The sequence below is a fragment of the Camelus bactrianus genome, chromosome 17 (assembly GCF_048773025.1).
Source record: "Camelus bactrianus isolate YW-2024 breed Bactrian camel chromosome 17, ASM4877302v1, whole genome shotgun sequence".
NCBI lineage: Eukaryota > Metazoa > Chordata > Mammalia > Artiodactyla > Camelidae > Camelus > Camelus bactrianus.
This window is the reverse complement of record NC_133555.1, coordinates 39,891,180-39,907,115: the sequence shown is the minus strand read 5'-3', so window position 1 is coordinate 39,907,115 and position 15,936 is coordinate 39,891,180. Positions and strand designations below refer to the sequence as shown.

Sequence of the window (15,936 nt, the reverse complement as noted above, 5' to 3'; positions counted from 1 at the left end):
CCTCCCTCTCAGATGGCCCTTTGAAGTAGAAGATCAGCCCCTGGCTGATACATGCAGATTCCTGCCTCCAGCCCAAGCCCTGAGCCTGTCCTGGAATCACCTGCAGGCTAGGCCAAGGCATCAAGAAACACAATTGCAGGGGCTGGAATCAGGGATGCACCTCAGAGAGTACTGCTCGGCCTGGGGAAGGGACATCTGAATCCTGATAAAGCACGTCCCTGAGAATCTACAGGAGCGGCTGCAGCAGTATAGATAGGAACAACCGAAAAATTTAAAAAAAAAAAAGTCTTGATGCAGAACCTTTAGGAGGACATATGTAATCATCCATGTCCTGAGGACAAACAATATCTGATTGCCCGAGACCACAGAAGCAGGCTTTGAAAAGTGGGCCAACGGGATATGCAGGTATTTCTAAAAACATCGCATTCCCATGGCTCTTAATCTGGGATGCTGACTGGGCCCATACACTGGTTCGAGCACTCTGGTAAGCTACTTAAATTTTTTGTGCTTAATTTTTCTCATCTGTAGAATGGGGATAGTTAATTGGGGTCAAAAGAGATCATATACGTAAAGTGCGTGGAGCAGTGTCTGGTTTGTAGTAAGCACTTAATAACTGTACGCTATTGTTGTTATTTTAGTATCACTTTGAATGACTGATACTATATCAGATGAAGAGTAAAAATGTCTTTGATCAAGAGCCTGGACAGCTCATTATGGAAAGTGGTAGAGAAAAAAACAATAAACAAAGAAGGTGTCGTTATCGAGGCTGGAGTTCTAATGGCCAGACCACAGGGAAACCCCAGTTTCTCCTGGTTAATAAAATGAATTTGAGATGATACAGAGGAAGGGACTGAGTCCCATGACAGTTAAAAAGGAATACACAGAAGCTGAGGGGGCTGCAAGGAAACCCAAGACCCCGGTGGCTGGGCAGGTGAGCCCTACCCTGCAGGTGCAACCCCTGTTTGCAATCCTGGGGGCATGTAGGAGGGATGCTGGTGGCATCCACTAAGGGGGGATGAGCATGTGCAAAAAGAATAACTTTAGGAAGAGAATTCCTCTCTAGAATTGCAGAGCTAAAGGCCCTTAGAGACTAAGTCAGAAGACTGAAAGGTATTGAAAGAGGGCAGAGATCTAAGGCATCTCCATCTTGCACTGGAATGGTTTCTGGTAGATGAAGTCTGTCCCCAAGAGAGGTGTGGAAGCAAAGATAGAATGGATTCAGTGTATCAATGAAATGTCACAAGTCTCCATAATTTTTGTTTCTCCATGGCCAACCCTGAGCCCCATCCAGAATTTGCCTGGGTTGGGAGGACCAGGGCCTGAGGGCTGAAGCTTTCCCCTATCATGCAGAGGCAGTCAGGCTGAGACAGTGGGGAGGGGGCTCAGGGCAGAGGCAGGCTGTGGTGGTCTGGGCCAGGAGGGTTGCAGGAGCTGTCTAATGAACAAGCATCCAGTTGGCCAGTTTCAGGTGCTCACTCTCCACTCTGGGCGGTGGGTCTGGGCTCTGTGTGGAAAGCTGTGCCACCATCCACATTCCTTGGAAGCCAGCCACAGAGGCAGGGAAGTGTCTGTGGCCCACTTACCTATTTCCTTTTCTTTTTTATTTTTTTAAAGTGAAGTATATTCGGTTTATGATGTTGTGTTAATTTTTGGTATATAGCATAGTGATTCAATTACATGTATGTGTGTATATGTGTGTGTGTGTGTGTGTGTATTCCTTTCCATATTCTTTTACATTATAGGCCATTACAAAGTATTGAACATAGTTCTCTGTGCTATACAGTAGGACCTTGCTGTTTATCTGTTTTATATATAGTGGTCACCAATTAAAAAATTTGCAGGGCTTGATTTATTGCTCTGCCATGTCAGTTATGCCCACTCTTGGTAAAATAGGTAAGAAACACAACAAACAAAACGTATCTGAAGAGATACCAAAAGTGGCTTCAACCCACCAGTTTTAGGCAGTAAAAGACCTTATGTAAATGACTTAAGGGCATATCATCAAGCAGTTGTGAAGGATTATTTCAGGATAACAAAATCCCTTTAGGAATTTGCAAGCTGGAATTCTAAAGTAAAATGGCAAAAGGGAGAGGGACATTACTACTTCTTTTCTGTGGGTGTATGTGGGGGTTGGGGGGTGGGGCGTGTGTGTGTGTGTGTGTGTGTGTGTGTGTGTGTATGAATACACACACACAGCTACACAGCTACCCAAGAGTGAGTGTTTGCTGAACATTAATCCAATTTGACTTATCACTGTTTATGTGAAGACAATGTGTAGTGAAAAAGGACTGAGAGCAAATATCCCAAAAATGTCACTAATGGGATTCTGCAAGATAGGACTACAGGTAATCATTTCCTTTTCTGAGTTTTTCTCTATTTTTTCAAATTTCCAGTGTTTGGGGTTTTGGTTTAGTTTTTTTTAAGAGGAGACGTAGGAGCTCAGTGCCTGGCCTTCCAGGAGTCTCCTCGACCTTGTGCCGATGTGTCCACCTTGTCCCTAGAACCTCACGTAAGACAAGGATAAGGAGATGCATCAACTAACCCCCAAAAAGCCAAAAATGAATTTTTCCACTGTAACCTGCAGCTTCCTCGGTTAGACACAGAGGCCACTGGCAACTTTTAAATAGCAGCTTTCAGGCCCTTCTCCTCTTCATCTGTAGGACTTGAGAAAAAAGTCTGGAAAAGACACACCACAAGTCGGTTCAAACCGGCCATAGTTATCCGGGTGGTGAGATCCAAGATGATCCATATCTTTTTTCTGTACACTCTTGTTATTGTTATAATATAAATTTTCAAAGTGATAATATATGTTGATTATATAGCCATACCAAAAAAAAATTGTTTCTAGGGAAAATAAAAGGTAAAATCTCTCGTTGCCTCTCCATGCCCTCAGGAGAAAATTCAGTCTCTTTACATAGTTCATAAGGCCCCATGTGACTGACTGCTGAGTGACAGTTTTAAGTATTAGGTTGAACCATATGGAGTTGTTTTTTTTCTTAGTCAAAAATGGTCAGTTATTAGTGACTTTATATGCTTGAACTCACCCAAGGCCCTCACCCTCAACCAGATGCTGCTCCCTCAGTGTGCAAAACTCAACCCCTGTCCACTGTCACCTTTCCTTACCTCCCCGACCCAAGTTTTCCCATCTCTCAGTCATTTCTTCCAAGTAGCCTTCGATTCTGAATTAGGCACCCCCTCCTATGGGCCTCCCAAACATCTGTCCTCATTCCATCATTCATTCACTCAACAAATCACTACTAAGCACCAATTACATGCCCACTGAATCCCAGGCAGTAGAGACACAGTAATGACCCCTAGGCACACTATACTGTAATCCTGTCCGGGTTCTTATTTCTACTCTCCTCCACTAAACCAGGAACGCTTCTAGGTCAAATTCCATGTCGTGTATACCATGAAACAGCCACAGCTCCACATACCTGACACATAATCATCACATACTCGTTGAATGAAAAATAAATGAATTACTCAGATTTATCAAAGTTGCATATAACTGACTTTATATCACTTCTGTTTCCAGGTTTTTTTTTTTTTTTAAGGTTATTACTCTCACAATTTATCTTCTGACAAAAGGAAACAGCTGATAAAAGAAGCCCTTCTTTGTTCTGGATTTCCTGGCTGGGTCGCGCAAGTCCTGTTTGCCCTGACCGCCTCTGGAGTGCTTGCTGGGTGAGGTCAGGGAAGGGAAGGAGAACGCGCCCGTCTGTTGTTGGAGGCACAGGAAGCCAACTGCAAGCTCTGCTCTGTGGGGAGGGGGGTGGGGAGGACAAGTGACCGGCCGGGAAAATGCCAACCTTAACGCCTATGCCAGCCATAGGACTTGCCCAGCAACACTAGCGCATCCATATTCAGGTCCCAGAACTTGAGGGCACCCAGGGCCAGATGGGGACATTAAGACACCGGGCAGAGTCAGGACTTGCCAAGATCACAGGGCCAGGCGACATCAAAGCTGAGAGTCAGACCCCAGCTTTTGCCACCCCAAAGTCCTTGCATTTTCATGGAACAGAGTTGGGGGCAGGCCCGGGAGTGGAGGCTGGGAAGAACGGTATGTAAAACTCATAGCTCCTGGCTTCCACTCAAGCTGTGTGACTCTGGGTGATTGACCCAGCCGCAATCATTCACTGAGCACCTATTATGTTCCAGCACCTGCCTAGGTGGGCGGTGATGGGAGAGGCTCATTCCCACCCTTGAAAATCCCCAGAGTGGGAGTGATGTGATTTGTGGCGTTCATAAAGTTGTGCAATCCACCTGAGTGACTCAGAATCTGAGGCTCTGGAAACCTCTGAAGGGGGAGGTGGCCTCTTCGGCCTGTCCCTCTCGGAAGCATGGGCTCTGCTCCCTGAGTCCTGCCTCCTCGCTGTGGAAGCTTTTATTTGTCCGAAGTATGCGGGAATCCTGAGAACCAAGACACCACAGCAGAGAGGAAGGTAATACCCCAGCTGGCCACCACCGTGGGCCAGGCCCTGTGCCAAAGCCTGCACCCACCATGTCTATGATCCTCAAAACAGTGCTCTACAGGATGAAGTGACTGAAGCTTGAAAGAGAGGGTGGAGAGGACTGAGTTCTGGAGGGTCTGCTGTGAAGCTCCCAGCACTGGATTGCTCCTGACAGTCGCTACACACTAGCACAGGGATCACAGCTACACCTTCTGTTGTGGGTGGCCCAGGGCACTTCAGTTTGACTCTATGGGACAGCACAGATTTGAGAGAACCTTTCCATCATCTCAGACAGTTCTCTTAAGCCGCAGTGAGCTAAGCCATGCGAGCAGGCAGCTCCTAAAAGCATCCCCTGCATCTTCCACTCTGACCCCTTCCAAAGATGACCAGGGGGCAGGGGACACTGTAGGTGCTCCACAAATCTTTGCTGAATGAATAGGGGAGGTCTGGCCTGAAGAGCAGGAAGGAAGTGGCTGCAGAAGTGAAAGCAGGCCTGATTTAATCGAGAAATTACTTCTCTAGGGAAATACATGTGCACAGAGACATGTACAAAGTTTCGTGGCAGCATTGCCTAGCATCACAAGAAACTAGAAGAAATTTAAATGTCCAGCTGTGAGGATGGATCCATAAAACACAATATATCCACACTAGGGATCCTACGAAGCAATTAAACAAAGGATAGAGGACCCTTCCAGAGCCACCTCATCACATACCATAACTTTGAATGAATTCGGAGAAGTTTACCTCTGGGTAAACCAGTTAGAGAAAAGCAGCCCTTCCTTTGGGCTAAGGTAGCAGAGGTGGGTAGAGATTCAGCCTCCCTCATGGCCTCCTGGCTGTGTCACCAAAGAGGTGGCTCTGAGTTCAGTCCTACCAACCCACAGGACCATGTGAGATGGAAAAACAAGTTGTAGAGTAGTGTGCAAAACAGGATGGCTTTAATAAAGCTAAACACACATCCTTTGTATTTTCTGTGGGGACATAACATGCATGTTGAAGAGTAGAAAAAGGACTCAAGACATACACATCTCCCTGCTACAGCTGTTGCCTCTTTGGGGAGGAGGGGCACTGTTTGTCAGGGTAGCCTTTAGTCTCATCCCAAGTGCTTTGATTTAATTTTTCACAAGGAGAATGCATTTATAATTTGTTTGATTAATTTTAAAATTAAAAACTAAAAAATGGAAAGTTGGAAAGTTGGGCCTTTGAGACAGAAGAAGAAATTTATGTCATCCTAGGTGACACCCACCACCACCATCACCACCCCTGCCAGATTTAAAGTCATGTTGCTTCATGGGCCAAAAACCCCACACAAGTCCCTTCTGGACCTCAATTCTGACCTCAGTTTCTGGGGTAGAAAGTGACAAAGAGCTCAGATGGGATGAAGGAAGTTTTTTGAAATCAGAGAAAATTAAACCTCACGAGACTCTCTGTCTCCTAGGCGTGCCTCCAGGGAACCTTGGTTACTTCAGCCTCAAGAATCCCAGCTTTATCCCCAAGGCTGGAAAACTACTGGAGAAAATAGGAGGAAGGAGATGGAGCCTCTCCTTTACCGTCCTGTCTGGGAGCATTTCCCCGATGCAAGGAGCACCTCTCTGCCCCAGTGGGAAGTGGTGAGACAGTCAGCGCACCCACTTGAGCAAGATCAAAAGAACCATCGATGACTTTGGGGGCTGTATCACGGTGGAAAGGAGGTGAGGGAAGTTGACTGGTCTTGAAATTGTTTTTTAATGGTTTGATTTCACAGTCTTCTTGTTACTTAAGTACCATTCATCTTCCTTCAGATCTCTAGTGGGAGCTTCATGTGGCTTGGCAGCTCAATTTCCTCTCAGCCTACCAGATGAGACAAGAGGTCCACTGGTCACTTATGTAGGCAAAGCACACTGGGAGCCATTGGAACTTGTATCACCAGGCCCCAGCATCTCTCTCTTTGCAAGATGTACAGCCCCCATGGGAACTGGCTTGTATTGCAGAACACTTGCTGCTCTTGTCATTTCCATCAGAAGCAACCCTTGTATTGATTGTCTCTGCTTTGGGGAGTGTTTAATTATCTCTCAGAACAATTGGCCAGTCAGCCAAGGAGGCTTCACTGAAATGACAGTGATGTTGGACTTTGTGCAACTGTAAAGGGACAAATAGCCCCAGACCAATTTCCCCATCTCCCGCACTATCTTCCTTGCCTTTGCCTAGACCACCCACTGTCATGCTCACCCACCAGCAAGTGTCTGCTTTGGGGCCATGATGCACTTACCTGGTGGCATTTCTGCTGCCTGGTGGCATTTCTGTGGTGGGCACTCTCTGCCCAGGGAGTGACCCCGGTGGCATTTCCCAAGGCCCACTCCACACAAGAGAGGTTTGGCTTTCATAGCAGGGTTATCATTTGTCTTCCAAGGACTGAGAGAGAGGGAAAAATCTGGAATGAAAAGGCAGCAAACAGAATGATGAAAAGCTAAAGGTGTAATTCAGCGTCTTAAACGCTGTGGGCCATAGAAGGAGGAAATGCTGGCTCCAAGCTGCCCTTCCATGTGTTGTCAGCAAGGTCTTGCTATTATTAAACCTCACGTTTAGACACATCTCACAGTCGAGCTGCAGGCTGGCCACAGTTTTAGCTCTTTCTCCAGTCTCTCCATCTCCCCAGCCCTTCCTGGCACAGTCCAACCCCCTTTGTCCGTGTTCCACTGTTTCAGGCGGTTTTCCCAAAAGTAGACCCAAGACAAGGATCCAAAAGGAAATTGTCTATTTGGGAAGCTATCCCAGGAAACACTGCTAGGGAAGTGTGGAAGTGGGACAGGGAAGGGAAGAGAGTCATAATGATTGTTACTAAGCAGGTTATCACTGTGGACTGAAGAGACCCAGTTTCCTTGGAGGCCTGAGACCAACAGCATGGTGCTCACCTCTGAGTTGTCCCACTTGAGGGGCAAAGAGCTGGGGCCTTAGCCCTCCAACTTCCACCCACCATTGGCCAAGGGCTTCTGGGACACTAGCTCTCCAGCGCTTCCTAGCACACTTTGGAGAGAAAGCATTCGGCTGAGAGCCAAATGTGCATGCAGTGGGCAGCTGGTACTGTACCCTGGATGGTGAATCTGAGGGGCAGGGGCCATGCACCTCTTTGGAGAGTGGGGGGTCGATTTTTAAACGTCTCCTGAAGGTGAGGGGCACAAGTGAACATCCTCATCTTACCTTGAGATAGGAGGCTTCAAAGAGACACTTGTCATGAGTGCCCAGGAAGAAAAAGAAGGGGGCATCTCCTCCGCAGCCGAAGGAGCATGGCAGCTGGAGGGGAGGCAGGGGCTGCAGGGCTGCCCAGAGATCCCCACGCCAAAACAGGGGATAATCCTTTCAAAAGGGCATTGGGAACTGAACTGCCAGGTGGGGCTGACAGGAGACCCGGCCATCCTTGACGAGTCATCAGCAGGGGAGAAAAATGGGACAAAACTGAGCACTGCCCCCAGGAACACCACACACTGTCTACAGAGATGGTCACAACAGAAAAGGCGGACAGACCGCACTGAGCCAGAGGGAAATCAAGGCCGCCTCACCACATGAGAGTCGTGTAAGCTGACCCCTTCTTTCCATCACTCCCCCACTGCCCCAGTGCAGCCCAGCTAGAAGCACCAGGGAGGGGGACTAAGGGAAGAGAAGACCATGTTTTCTTTCCATACAAGTCCTTTGAGCCGCAAGTCTAGGCAGCAACGGCAGAGGAGAAATCATGGTATTGGATAGAGGATTGGTGTTTTATCGGCACCTGGCTGTGTTTAATCACTGCAAGTGGCCAGAAAGTGATGGAGTCTGCCAAGATAAATTAAAGATCAAGAAAAGCAGATATCACAGAGCGCAACAATGAATAGGGAAAAAAATCTCATACTTGTATCTCTACCACCTTGAGTGTTCTCACTGAACCACTTACATTTGGATTCTCTTAACTGACCTATTTTCCCTAGTCCTTTTGAGCCACTCGGAGCTCATTTTTATGTATTCTTTTAGGGGTGAGAAACAAAACCAGAGCGCTCGGTCTTGCTCTGCTTTGCTTGTGTCTGCTCGGCACATTCTCTCCCACGGCAAGTAGGCTTTCTCTGCGTGGCTGGGTGTAGAGTCACCTTCTTCTGTAACTTCCAGCTCCTTCCTGATCCATAACCCCTGGGGACAGGGCCCTTCTCCACCTCCAACGGAGAAATCTCAGAGGTGGACACTGGTCTGGGTCACGTGATCCCCCCCACCAAGGGGTCATGGTCTTGTAACTGTCACCCCCGACCCGTGGGTCATGTGTTTGGAGCTGGGGATGTGCAGTTTCCCGGAGCAAGGATGGGGCGTGCTGGAACAGACGGAACACTGTGGCTGGCCTGCGTGGCACTAATGTGCACCTTCAGTGAGCCCAGCTTCCAATCTCCTGACACCTTAGAATTCTTGTCTCTTTACTTTTTTTTTTTCTTAAATCGAAGTAGCGTCAGTTTACAATGTTGTGTCAGTCTCTGGTGTACAGCGTAACGTTTCAGCTGTACATACACACACTTATATTCCTTTTCACATTCTCTTTCACTGTAGGTTTCTGTGAGGTACTGAATATAATCCTCTGTGCTCTGCAGTAGAACCTTGTTGTTCATCTGGTTTTGTGGAGATTTTCCTTGCAGTTCCGATTGTACGCGATCTTCTGCCAACGTTCAGTAGGCATTTTGTGAGAATTGTTCCACGTGTAGGTGAGTCTTTGATGTCTTCATGGGAGAGGGTGAGTTCTGCGTCCTTCTACTCTGCCATCTTGCAGCTGCAAGTCTCTACTTTCAAAAGGTAGTTTAAATCATGTGGTTGTTTTTTTTTTTTTTTAAACTCCTTTTAACAGAATCAGGTGATTATGAAACAAAATTTAAATTAGCAATAGAAATTTCCATATTTTTACATTCCTCTTTCCTGAAAGTTATAAAGGCCCGTTTGTGAAAAAGAACCTCTCTTTGGCCATCTTTTTTCTTTCTTTGGACAACAGCCAGGGCTCATAGAAAAGACTAATTTTTCCTGTTTCAGTGGAATTTAGTCCACTGATTCATGTTTTGAAATATTTGGAAAAGTTACATTTAAGTAATATCCAAATGTCTAAGCAGGACGTTAAAAGGAATCAATTGCTCTTCAATCCGCCTCTACCCGCAGGATCCTCTAGCTTGGTTTCTCGTTCACGCTACCAAAGATTAGCTACTAGAACTTAAGGAATGCATTAGAGATGCACAGAACAGCAGATTGCTCAATATCCCTCTTGCTTTTTGCAAGACTGATCTCAAAAGCTATGTCCTTTCTGACCAGCCACCCATTCCAGCAGAACTGGAACTGATCACACCCACTTCTGTTTCCAGACCGCTGTTCTGAAGTCTGTGAGTCATAACCAGAAGAATATCGTGTTGGAGGTAATGGGGGCTGTGTTGTTTCTCTCTCTTCCTTCCAGGCTGTGGGTGTCTTAGGTTCATGTCTGATTAACCTCTGTGTTCTTCACTTGCATCCGGGAGAGTGACACAGTGGCAGTTCCTGGGATGGATGGATGGATGAACGATGAAGTTCCTCTTGACGCCAAGAGCGTGGGTGCTGCGTAAGTGAGAGAGACTAAGGATTTGCTGGTGATTCAGGCCAGGCAGAGTCTTAATCTAGACCTACACCAGCCAGTGTGGTAGCTGTTATCCATGTGTGGCTATTCAACTTTAAATGAATTAAAATTAAAGAAAATTTAAAATTCAGTTTCTTAGCCATACTAGTCATACTTCAAATGCTCAGCCACCACACGTGGCTAGTGATTACTGTTTGGACAGCACAGATTGTGGAACAGTTCTCTCATCACAGAAGGTTCTGTTAGGAAGCTTCATAGAGGCCAAAAGCACAAACACTGAACCAAGAGCACGTTGGCAAGCAGAGCAGGGCACATAAGAACCAGACAGAACGGAGTGCCGGAGGGCAAGGCCAGCCAGCGGAGACCGGAATTGCTGCAGAAACTGCTGGAGGATAAAAGAGGTTCCAGTTTTGGAGGGGATCACACTTGAGTTCCCACCACGGTGGCTGCTGCTTCCAGGCAGGAGCCCAAGTCCAAGCAGTGGAAGGAGATAAACAGGCACAGTTGACTGGCGTGAGGAGTGTGGCGGTTCAGGGCAAGAACAGATTTGCCTTGTTCACATGGAGAAATAAAATCCACGACAACAAGAGCAACAGGCCGGAAAGGGATGCACGGATTTAAATTGTTGTGAGGGACTTTCCTACTAAAGGATGTGGTAAAGGTACTTGTCTAAAGTAGACTGTGGTAAATTAAGGAGGCGTTTTGTAATTTTTAGCTCATCCCCTAAAAGAATGATACCATGAAGCCTAACAGAAAAGCTAATACAGGAGAGAAAATGGGAGGGATTAAAAAAAGGAAATCTGTGAAGGCTTGTTACCAAGGCAGGAAAGAAGCCAGCACCAATCGGAGACGTCAGTAGGTCTGCAAGAAACTTGGAAAGAAAATAAGCTTTGTGTTTTTCATCCAGAGTTTTCTAAAGCTGCATCTCTGCCCCACCTGAAACCCCCTCCTGGATCTCAGTGAAGTGGGTGCCAGGCTTTGAAGTCGGGTTCGCCCGATGGATCTGACTAGGAGGCTCTCCCATTATTAGGACCGGTGTTTGGAGTCCTGTGACCAGACCCTCCTCACTCTTCTCGTGGGACCAAGTAGCAGAGCAGAACTGGGCCCCACATACTGTGTATTAAAGAGCCAGACACCACTTCTAGCCAGAGGCTTTCCTTCTAACCAGTAGTTGTCCAGTGAGAGTGATTTGGGCCATGAAAGGGGATTTGACAGTGTCTGGAGACCTTTTGGGTTGTCACAGCTTGGGAGAGGAAGACTGCTGTAGGCACCTAGAGACCAGAGATGTTGCTAAAGATCGCAGGCGCGCAGGATAGCCCCAAAGAACAAGGAATTATAGGACCAAAACGTCAGTAGTGCCAAGGTTGAGAAACTCTGCTTTAGGGCACAATTAATCCCAACACCAAACTGGAAGCTTGAGTCAAAGCCAAGAGGAAGGGAGTTGGCAACACGGAGGCTTCTGCCCTGAATTCCACCCTGGAAGAAAAACGTTCGGCCCCACCTCCCTGGGCTAGAATCAGCTGCATCATTAACCCTGAGGCTCTTCTCAAAGAGTTTGGTGACTGATTCCAGAACACAGAAAAAGCTCTGGTTTCACAAAGATGAAATCTTGAAGATAAGGGAAAGACCTTTCCTGACATCAGAGAGACCGCATTGTGGAAACAGAGTGATGCAATTAAGAGATGCTGTTTTGAGCCCGAAGACCTGCAGTGAGTGAATAAATGATGTCCCTGACTGTAGAAGACCCTGTGATCAGTCTTGTGCTTCAAGCAGGTTCTCGGAGAGACTGAGTCCCTTTGTCCATCTTTGCTTCACTCGGTTGTGCGGGGCACAGCCTGCCGTGTTTCTCTCTTTCCTTGGTGGCTGCGGGGTGCACCTCCCAGTACTCACCTGGGAACCGCCACCAGGCAATGCTGCCGCTCTCGCCCCCACCTCTGCCAGGACAGATGCTCCTTGGAGCCAATGTGCTGCCCCCACAGTAGTGCCAAGCCTCGGGGAATGCTGCCCCCGTCTCCTGCTGACAGCCAGGCCTCTGCAGAGCCTCACAGGCGAGAAAGCAAAGCTCCCCAGAGGCCCAGTGCTCCCTGGCAGGCATCCCTGGGGATTTAGGGGAGGAAGAGAATTCTCCCAGAGGCAGGCTTCCCTCCCACTTGCTGGAGGCTCCATGCAGGGGATGGGGAGGGAGTGCGACACTGTGTTTAAGGCCAGGGGACCAGAGGGGAGGGCCCAGTCTCCTCCGAGACTGCTCATCTCCCCAGCCCCCAGCCCTACACGGAATCTCCCAATTTTGTGCATCTCCTCCAAGTTCTCCAGAAGCAGCAGTCTCAGGAGGTACAGGCTGGACGACACCCCCCCCCACCCCGCCCCGAGCAGCCAGCAGCAGTGCCCCGCCATGCTAGAACCATGCTGATTCGTCACTCAGCTGAGTTGAAGTCAAAGCCATGGCTGTGTTCATCTAAGCTTTCTCTCCCTGGGCAGCTCATCCGTAGCTGGAACCAGCCACCCTAGTGCAGACCTCACCATGCTCCGAGCCTCCATCTTCAGGGAGGGACCGCCACTGCAGCCTCCCACAAGCACCCCAAACTCAGCATGTCCAACAGCTCATCTACCCCCAGCACCTCAGGAGAGCATCTTTCAGGATCCCAGGCTCACGTCAAGCTTATGTCTCTCCCATCCACCTGTGTCTGAGTAACAGGTAATGATAGATGTTCGCTCAGCTCCTACAGTATGTTCCAGGTACCCCAGCTAAGCCCTTCACCTACCCTGTCTCATCTAATCTTCCCAGCACCCCCATGAGGCAATGCAATTATTATCTCCATTTTACAGATGACCAACTTGAGTCCCAGAGGTCAGGTAGCTTGCCCAGGATGACACAGACAGGGAGTGGCAGAGCTGGGCTTTATAACCGTGAGTATGTCCCTACCACAGGGCTATCATGGTTCTTAGGTTGAGGAAGTCAAAGGTCTTTGAAGTTGAGAATGGGGAGGGCGCGCTACAGCACGTGGCTGATTCTTTTGTGTCTGCTTACAGCACGCGTGAGCAGCTGCTGGTTTGGCATCGCCCCTGAAAAGATGCTTATGCTCTCTTGGAGGATTTATGCATCCTGTTTAATAGAAAAGATGCAGAAGTGTCTTAGTGAGGAGTTGCAGCTTGGGCTCTGAATCCTGGAAGAACCTGTCTTGGCCACTTCTAAGGAGAAAGAGGGGAAGCTCTACTTGGTCACTGTGATCTCAGAGGCTGCAGGCAGGGAATCTCAGTTCAGAAAGTGATCTCCCTCAGGCCCAGAAATGAGATTGATTGTGAATTTTAACCCACTGGCAGGGCTTCCCTGGGGATGGGAGGAAGTGTGCACTGCATCTCAGAGATGGCAGCTGAGACATGGGTTCTGAATCTCCCCTTGAACGTGAAGAAAGCCTCACCACCTCCTCTGGATGACAGAAGGTGAGACCATCACCAAAGGATGCTGGACAGGGAGGGTCTTGGGAGGAGCTGCCTAGGAAGCGCTGTGTTAGACCTGAAGACTTCACTTGGGAGCAGAGACGAGCTTTCTCAAATGCGGCTGATGCCTCAAGCTGCCTTTCTCTTCCTTGTGGCTACTCTCCATCTACTTGGTTTTGGATTTAAGGTCAGTGAAAACACACAGCACAGGTTATTCAGGAACTGCCTCTAAGGATGCAGCTGCTTCCTTTACAGTGGAAACACAGAATCCGACACATGTTCTCCTCTCCCCGGGCAGCACAGGGGAGCCGGGCCAGAGGATTGGGGGTGCATAGGAGGTGACCCCAACCGCGGGGCCGGCCATTCGGGGTGGATATGTATTCCCAGCTTTCAGGAGAATACCTCTCCCTCGAGATTTATGACTTTATGTTTGAATGCTTTCTGTAAAAGTTCCAAGAAGCTAGAATGACTGATGGAGAAGAACACTCTAGGGGAAACAGCCCAGGCGAAGGTTTAAAGTGAACAAGTACTTGTTTCACAAATGTCTACTGAGACCATACCCTCTCAGCTGATTCCCAGGTAAGCAGAGTTCAGGGCCACATCCCCTTTGAAGGACATGCTGAAGGCTCTTGCAGTGCCTGACCTCTCTGGGAGAATAAAGGCCGCTTGGTAATCCTTCCAACCGGGGAGCAAAGAGTAGCATCTTAGAGGATCCCCAGTTCACGCCAGCGCCTCCCCCAGCAGCAGTGAACCTTCAGAAGAACGGATCCCAGGAGCTGACTCCGTAGAAGAGAAACCGCTCTTTGCCCTTGCCCAGTTCTCCATGCTGCATGCCCCCAAGCACACATCAGTTAGACGTGATTCTGGCCTTGCTGATGTCTGCCCCACCTCATCTCTCTGACACCAAGAGGTTCTCCCTGCGGCCCACCTGGAACCTCTTGCAAAACAGCCAAAAACCCCGCCTCCAGGAGCTTGGCGTCCACAGCAGGCCCTCCGCCCATTCTCGCTTTCTTTACTCCAGCCTCTCCTTTGAAATAAATGTATTCAATACCCAGGTACAAAATGGATGAAACAGTTGTTTTAAAATGCTGATTTCATGCCCCTCCCAAAGGCACTCTTTTGTTCTTCTGATTAATTTTTACATCACATTGGCAATAACAAACTCTAGGGTGGATTCATCAAAGAAAACTGATAATTGCTAACTGTACATTTTATTTTGTTCATTATTTTGTTAACACCTGATTCTGAAAAATACTCCTTCTGAATGGTCTGGAAGCAGCATAAAAATTATTAGCAACAAAGAAATCCTTTTCTTTTTTCTTTTCTTTTCTTTTTTTTTTTTTTTTTTTTTTTGGTCTAGAAATAGGTTTCTCACCTGCCAGCTGCAGTAAGCGTGTGGGAGTTGCTTTGTGGCAGCCAACATCTAGTAAGCACCTTTCCACCTGCCTCCAGGTAAGCAAACACCTTATAACCTAAGGGCTGGGTTATGTTTTGCTTTGCAGAAATGTACCTGGGTTTTCCTGGTTGGGATTCTAGGTGGGTGGGAAATAGTAGATTACCAGGGAGGTGGGGTTGAAAAGTGGGCCTGGGGCAGCACCCCAAAAGGGCAACAGGTGTAGGATGTCCTAAGGACTGGTTGGGCAGGACATACTGGGATACTGGGCATACCTCAGAATCACTGAGAGCAGTGGAAAGTGTGTGCGTCAACCCATTTGTTCCGTGTTTGTGCTACATGCACAGTCAGCAGCAGAATTCAAAGATATAGAAGTACTGGCTTTTGGATCCATCTGGATACCTCTCATCATCCTTAAACCCCCTTCCTCTGTTTGGGGAAATTCCCTGGTTTATGACCCCCCCCCCATGCCTCCACAAGAAAGAAGCTGGACTCACTCTTGCCCAACTGCTCTTGCTTCTAAAGTGCAGGCAGGAGGCATCTGATACCCACATAAGACTTTGATTGGGAAACTAGCACCATGAAAAAGTTGGTAGCACGTGGGACCCATTCTTTTTTTTCGGCGGGAGGAGTAATTAGGTTTATTTATTTTATTTAATGGAGGTACTAGGGATTGAACCCAGGACCTTGTGCATGCTAAGCACACACGCTACCACTGAACTATACCCTCCCCTGTCACGGGACCCATTCTGCTGAGCACAGCAGCAGAGTATCCATCTCCTAGTGACGAAGGTTACAAGTGGCATCCAAGCCTCAGACTCTGGTGCATGACCGCGATATTTATGTCCAGGGATATATCCCATCTGTGGTGGAATCTAGCCATTAGTCCTTGCTGCTGGGTCTTCAGGTTGGTTTCTTTGGACCTCTCAGATTCTGGGAATTATCTGATAGGCTTGAACAAATTCCTGCTGAAACTGGCTAGACTGAGTTCCTGATGTTTGCAACCGGGGACCCAGACTGTGATCATAGCTCAAAGGACATTGGCCGGGTTGTGAAACTGAAAACATCCAGGA

General features: G+C 48.1%; 1 long non-coding RNA gene across 1 annotated transcript; it reads left to right on the top strand.

Moving 5' to 3' along the window:
* The first annotated feature begins 3,130 nt into the window (after positions 1 to 3,130).
* LOC123614302 (uncharacterized) lies at positions 3,131 to 9,728 on the top strand. Its single transcript, XR_006721665.2, has 3 exons — positions 3,131 to 3,687; positions 5,893 to 6,145; positions 8,994 to 9,728. It is a non-coding gene; the product is annotated as an uncharacterized LOC123614302 (long non-coding RNA).
* Positions 9,729 to 15,936: the final 6,208 nt, after the last annotated feature.